This window comes from Oratosquilla oratoria, chromosome 16, assembly GCF_046742065.1.
Source record: "Oratosquilla oratoria isolate Oo_2021 chromosome 16, ASM4674206v1, whole genome shotgun sequence".
In the NCBI taxonomy this organism is placed as follows: Eukaryota; Metazoa; Arthropoda; class Malacostraca; order Stomatopoda; family Squillidae; genus Oratosquilla; species Oratosquilla oratoria.
In genome coordinates, this window is record NC_134792.1 from 3,438,050 (window position 1) to 3,445,549 (window position 7,500).

The window sequence follows — 7,500 nt, forward strand, 5'->3', positions numbered from 1 at the left end:
GACTAGCCGAAGCTTCTTCTCCAGGAGGAGGAGGGAGAAGAGGAGGAGGAGGGAGAAGAGGAGGAGGAGACTGGAGGCTGACCTTCAGGATCTGTAGAAGGAGGACCTTAAGATGTTCCTGAGGAGCCTCTGGTGGAAGATCAGCGACTTCTTTAAGAAGAAGGCGTCTGTGGTCTTAAGCCTGGCAGGTTGTCTACTTCTGCTCTACTCGCTCAATATAATACGTAAGTTAAAAAAAAATGAGGGTGGGGGCACAAGCGATTTCGGCTGACACGCTGACGTCGCTGCTGGCTTGCTGATTTTAAGATTATCGGTGGGGACTCTTACCCCTTCCCGTCCCCCTCTCCCTCTCTTCCCCCCTCTCCCCCCTCTCTGTCTGTCTCTCTCTCTCTCTCTCTCTCTCTCTCTCTCTCTCTCTCTCTCTCTCTCTCTCTCTCTCTCTCTCTCTCTCTCTCTCTCTCTCTCTCTCTCTCTATATATATATATATATATATATATATATATATACAGTATATGTATGGGAATGACCATTAATAAAGTTCACAGAGAATTTTTGGGGTGTCCACCCTTCTGGGATGTCAAGAGTGCTAAAGCATTTGGCAAACCACTGGAAACTAGATTAAAGATACTTATGTTAGCTACTTTACATGCTATGAATACAATAGCCTGCATAACTAACACACACACACACACACACACACACACACACACACACACACACACACACACACACACACACACACACACACACACACTCGGTGGCGCTGTTGGTAGAGTACCAGACTCTTGTTACAGTGGTGCTAGCGGTACCTGGTTCGAGTCCTGCCCAGGGATGAAATTATTTCAGCATCGCTGCGCTTCGAGTCGTTACTCCAACTCTCGTGGGCGGGGAGTTGGGTGTATGTGTGCGTGTAAGGTCATAGCATTACCCATAGATCGGTCATACGAGCTCTGAGCTCTCTTCCGGGAGGGAAATAGCTGTCGATCACGAGTCCAACACGTGATCCAAAGACCAAGTGAACACACACACACACACACACACACACACACACACACACACACACACACACACACACACACACACACACACACACACACACACACATACAAACACACAATAAAGGTGCTAAACGAGGTACTGAAAGAAGGTGGAAACATAGTAATCATGGGCGATTTTAACGCAAAAGACATAATTTATGAAGAAATGACAGTTAAAGGGGGAGATGAACTCTGGAACAACACGCTACTAGATAAGACCATTGAATATACTCTAACACAATGGGTTAAGGAAAATACTAGATATAGGAAAAATGAGGAACCATCAAAACTAGACCTAATATTAACTTCTGAACCAGACATTGTAAACAAAATGGAGTATAAAACACCAACTAGAAAGAGTGACCATATACTAATAGAGTTTGAATTAAAAGAACAAAACAATATAGACAGAAATGATAAACATAGAGAAGGAAGATTTATGTACAACAAAACGGACTTTGTAAAGCTAAGGAAGTTCTTCCAAAACGCAAATTGGGATAGGTTCTTAAAAGAGGAAACAAACATGGAAGACAAATGGAACATATTTAAAGAAAATTATGAAGAGGAAGTCAACAAATATGTACCAAAAAAGAAACAAAAAGAGATATAAAATGTTGGTTTAACAAAAGATGTAGTGAGGCTAAAGCCAAGAGAGAGAAAGCGTGGAAAAAATGGAAGATAGAAAAACATACAAAATGGCAAACATATAAAAAATTTGAAAAGAATATGTAAACATACGCAGGAAAGAAAAGAAATATGAAAGGGATGTTATAGACAAATGTAAGGATCAACCGAAACTCTTTTACAGATATGTAAATAACAAACTAAAAGACAGGCATGATATAGTTAAATTGCGTGAAGGAGATAAAGAGTACACAGACGACACAAAGATGGCAGAAGTTATGATCAGACATTTCAGATCTGTCTTTACAATTGAGAGCTCTCAACCCTGGGAGGATGAAAAATTGGAAAGTTCACCCATGATGAAGGAAATAAAAATAACACAAAGGAAAATAAGAGACCAAATAAAAAGCCTAGATGTCACAAAATCGTATGGACCAGATGAAATTGCAAATTGGATATTGAAAGAGTGTATAGACAAACTGACAGATAAAATACACAAGGTTAAAGATTTCTCATTAAAAGAGAGAAAGGTACCACAGGATTGGAAAGATGCAAACATAGTACCAATACACAAAGGAGGAAACAGGGAAGATCCTCCAAACTTTAGACCGGTGTCCCTCACAAGTACAGTAGCAAAAATATGCGAAAAGATCATCAGGAGCAGATGGACTAAACATTTGGAAGAAAACAAAATAATAAACCCCAAACAATTTGGTTTTAGAAGTGGAAGATCGTGCACCACAAATCTAATCTGCTTTTACTCGAGACTAATTGAAATAATACAAGAAAGAGATGGATGGGCAGACTGCGCCTTCTTGGATTTGCAGAATGCTTTTGACAAGGTACCACACAAAAAATAATAAGCAAAATTGAAAAAATAGGAGGAATTCAAGGCAAACTGTTGGAATGGATGAAGGACTTCTTAACTGGGAGAAAAATGAGAGTGGTACTTAGAGACAAAAATTCGAAATGGGAAGATGTAAAAAGTGGCATCCCACAAGGCTCTGTTTTGGCTCCCTTAATGTTTGCCATATACATAAATGATATGGACGAAGGTGTAAATTGTTACATGATTTTTTTTTTTGCCGACGATGCTAAATTACTCAAGAGAGTGAAGACAGAAGAAGATTGCAGATCGCTACAAGATGACCTGCATAAAGTATGGGAATGGAGCCAGAAATATGAGATGAATTTCAACATCAAGAAATGTAGCATAATGGAATTTGGAAAAGGCTAAAATAGAGTTTCAGGAAAATATACGATGGGAAACAAAGTAGAAAAGAAAGTAAACTCAGAGAGGGACCTAGGAGTAATCATCTCAAGTGACTTGACACCCGACAAACATGTAAACAACTTATTCGGAGAGACCTACAATTTATTAAGATCAATGAAAGTGGCCTTCGACTATATGGATGAGGAGATGGCTAAGATATTAATTGTTACATTGATAAGACCGAAATTAGAATTTGCTATATATCAATGTGGGCACCTAGCACAAAGAAAAACACAAGGAAATTAGAAAGAATCCAAGGAGCGGCAACAAAGATGGCATCCACACTATAAAATTTGACATATGAACAAATATTGGAAAAATTACAGCTGTCAACATTAGAGCAGAGAAGGGAAAGAGGCGACTTGTTGACCATTTTCAGAATTATGAAAGGGACAGAAGTTCTCGATAGAGATGACCTATTAAAATGGGATAAAAAAGAAACAAGAGGACACGCAAAGAAATTAAAGAAAGATAGTTACAGGACAGACCTGAAAATGAAAAGTTTCCTGCACACAGTGATCGATGTCTGGAACGGGGTGAACAGTGAAACAGTAAATGCCAGAACTATACACGAGTTCAAAACTAAACTGGACGTGGAGAGATACGAAAACGGGTCACAACGAGCATAGCTCCCGTCCCGTAAAATACAACTAGGTGAATACAACTAGGTAAACACACACACACACACACACACACACACACACACACACACACACACACACACACACACACACACACACACACACACACACACACACACACACACACACACACACACACACACACACACACACACACACACACACACACACACACACACACACACACACACACACACGCACACATATCTACATACAAAACGATCAACCCCGGCATAAATCCATGGCTGAATTATCAACGTAACTGATGTTCAATTGACACTATAACTTCTAAGAACAGGATGTTCTCCCCTCACACATGGCCATCTTATGACAGGAAACAACCGTTTCACCTGCCAATGAGAAGCTGCCTTCACAGAAGCACACACACTATTACAACATCCATTTTACACAACACTCAGCTACAACCGCCTCCTCTCTCATCTATCCATCTCAAGCAGCGGTGACACGACGTCAAAACTTGGGCGGTAAAACACTAGTACATATCCCTCCACTACTTCCTGCACAATACAGGACTCCTTACCAAACTACAATTACTCTTGACAGACAAAAACGTGAAATACAAGATTACACACGGCGGCAGTACGAGATTGTCCACAAGGATAGGAGCGCTGGCAAAACCACAGGTCAACTTTTCGTCCACTTTCTCCACCATCCTGGAGGACTCCTCCTCCTACTCCTCCGGGCTCCTCCTCCTCCGGGCTTCTCCTCCACCTCCTCCTCCGGGCTCCTCCTCCTCCTCCTCCTCCTCCTCCTCCTCCTCCTCCTCCTCCGGGTTCCTCCTCCTCCTCCTCCTCCTCCTCCTCCCCTATACCTTCTCCTTTTCTTCCTCTTCTTCCTCTTCATCCTCACCCTCTACCTCCCCCCTCTCCTTCCCTCTCCTCTTCTCCACCTCCCCCCTCTCCTTCCCTCTCCTCTTCTCCACCTTCTCCATTAACCTTTTCCTCCTCCTTCACATCAGGCCTCCTCCCTCTACCCTCCTCCCTCTTCTTCTATCTCCTCCTCACCTCTTCTTCCCCCTCCTCCTCCTTTGTCTTCTTTCCTCTCCCTTCTCCACCTCCGGATTCCTCTCCTTCCCCTCCTCTCTTCTCCACCTCCTTTTCTCCTCTCCCTTGGCTGCTTCCTCTTCCACCTCCTCTTCCTGCTCTTTCCCTCCCCTCACCGTCACTTCCCCTCCTCTCCTCTCCTTCGTCCCCTTCTCTCCCTTCTCCACGTCCTTTCCCACCTACTCCTCCACCTCCGTCACCTCCTCCACATCTTTCTCCTTACCCTCCTCCGCCTCTAAATCTATTTCTTCCTCTTCCTCCTTCTCCTCCTCCTTCTCCTCCTCATCTCCCATCTCCTCTTCTTCTTCTTTCTCCTCTCCTACCCACTCCTCCTCCTCCCTCCTTTCCCCTACTCCTCTTCCTCCTTTAACTCGGAAAGACAAAGAACGCATCTTAGAGGATGGGGGCTGGTTTGAACACAGGGCGGATGAAGAGGAGGAGGAGGAGGAGGAGGAGGAGGAGGGGAGGAGGAGGAGGAAGAAGAAGAGGTCGTGCCTCGGCTTGGCCTAATGGTTACATTCTCCCCCACCCCCACTCTCATCCCCCTCCTACCCCTACCCTCCCCCTCCCCCCTCCCTCGGTGCCCATCCCTTTCTTCCCCCCCCACAAACGCTTTTTTTTTGCCTCCCCACTACCTCCTTCCACTTCCCCCCTTCCCTCCCCTCCTCTCCTCTCCTCTCCCCTCTTCTCCTGCCCTCTACTTTCCTCTACTTCCTCTACTCTTCTCCCCTCCTCTCCTCTTCCTTTTCTTCCCCTTCCCTTCCATTCCTTCCCCTCCTCCCCTCTTGCCTCCTCTCCTCTCCTCTCATCTCCCCTCCTCTCCTCTTCCTTTCCATCCCCTCCTCTCTTCTCCCCCCATCTCCTAGCCCCCCTCCCCTTCCCTTCCCTTTTCACGCCACTCCCCATCCCCTCATCTCTCTTCCCTCCCCTTTCCTCCCTTCCTCTCTCTATCCTCCACTCTCTCTTCTCTCCCCTCTCCTTCCCTCTTTTTCTTCCCTCCCCTGTGATCCCCTCTTCTCTCTTCCCTCCCCTCTTCTCCCCTCACCTCTCTTCCCTCACCTCTCTTCCCTCCCCTCCCTCCTCCCTCCCATCTCTTCCCCTCCTCACTCTTCCCTCCCCTCTCCTCCCCTCCCCACCCTTCCCTCCCCTCTCCTCCCCTTCTCACTCTTCCCTCCCCTCTTCTCCCCTCCTCTCTCTTCTCCCCTCTCCTCCCCTCCTCTCTATTCCCTCCCTCTCCTCCCCTCCTCTCTATTCCCTCCCTCTCCTCCCCTCCTCTCTATTCCCTCCCCTCTCCTCCCCTCCTCTCTATTCCCTCCCCTCTCCTCCTCTCCTCTCTCTTCCCTCCTCTCTCCTCCTCTCCTCTCTCTTCCCTCCCCTCCTCTCTATTCCCTCCCCTCTACTCCTCTCTCTCTCTTCCCTCCCCTCTCCTCCCCTCCTCTCTATTCCCTCCCCTCTCTTCCCCTCCTCTCTCTTCCCTCCCCTCACCTCCCCTCCTCTCTCTTTCCTCTATTCTCCTCATTCCTTCCCTCCCCTCTCTTCCCTTCCCTCTTCTCTCTTTCTTTTCCTTCTCCTCCCCTCATCTCTCTTCCCTCCTCTCTCTTCCCTCTCCTCTCTTCCCTCCTCTCTCTTCCCTCACCCTCTATTCCCTCCCTCTCCTCCCCTCCTCTCTCTTCCTTCCCCTCTCCTCCCTTCCTCTCTCCTCCCTCTCCTCTCTTCACCTCCTCTTTCTTCCCTCCCCTCTTCACCCCTTCTTCCCTCCAGTTCCTCTCCCACCTCTCCTAACCCCGACTCCCTCCAGCCATAATATTCAATGTTGGCCTTCAGCCATCCTCTCCTCTTTTCTCCCTTCTCTCTTCTCTCCCTTCTCTCTAATTCTTTTTACATACCTTTTTCCTTCCCGAACGTCCTCCTATTCTTCCGGCTCTATCGTTCGCCTTCTTTAGCCTTTCATCCCCCCCTCTCTCTCTCTCTCTCTCTCTCTCTCTCTCTCTCTCTCTCTCTCTCTCTCTCTCTCTCTCTCTCTCTCTCTCTATCTCATATATATATATATATATATATATATATATATATATATACTCTCTTCTTTATTCCTCTTCATCTTTTCTTCCTTACTGCCTCTTTCTTTCTCCCTCTCTCTCCTTCATTCCCTTCCTCCCACTTTCCCTGATTCCTCCCCTCCCTTCTCTCCTCCCTTCCTCCCCTCCCACTCCTCCCTTATTCATCCCCTCCCTCCCTCTTTCCTCACGTCTTACCTCCTCAGTGGATACCTCCCTACTCCCTCAGACCTACGGACATATGCCCCCCTAGTTCTCAGCCTCTTCCTCTTCCACCTCCTCCTCCCAATTTCTCCTAACAAACTTACCGGCTACCAACGGGTTGGTAGGTCTACTTTCTACTCCATCTACCCGTTGGTAGGTCTACTTTCTACTCCATCTACCCGTTGGTAGGTCTACTTTCTACTCCATCTACCCGTTGGTAGGTCTACTTTCTACTCCATCTACCCGTTGGTAGGTCTACTTTCTACTCCATCTACCGGCCTCTTTGTCTACTGACGTACTTAACAACCCCGGAGGTATCCACACTACTGATCCTTTATCTACTTACCCTAGGATTGTACTAAGCTACTTACAACCTTCTGGCCAACTACCTACACCCTTGCTCTAACTACTAACATGCGTTTGCTGACATTCATATTATTTCTCAAATCGTCCCAACCCAGTCTACTTACAAACATTATTGTCTCCTAACATGGATCTACCCACCTACAAACTAATCTACCTACTACCTTATTGCCTGCTATGTTCTATATTTTCAGTATATCTATCTCTCTATTTGCCTATTTATCTACTTACCTACCTAC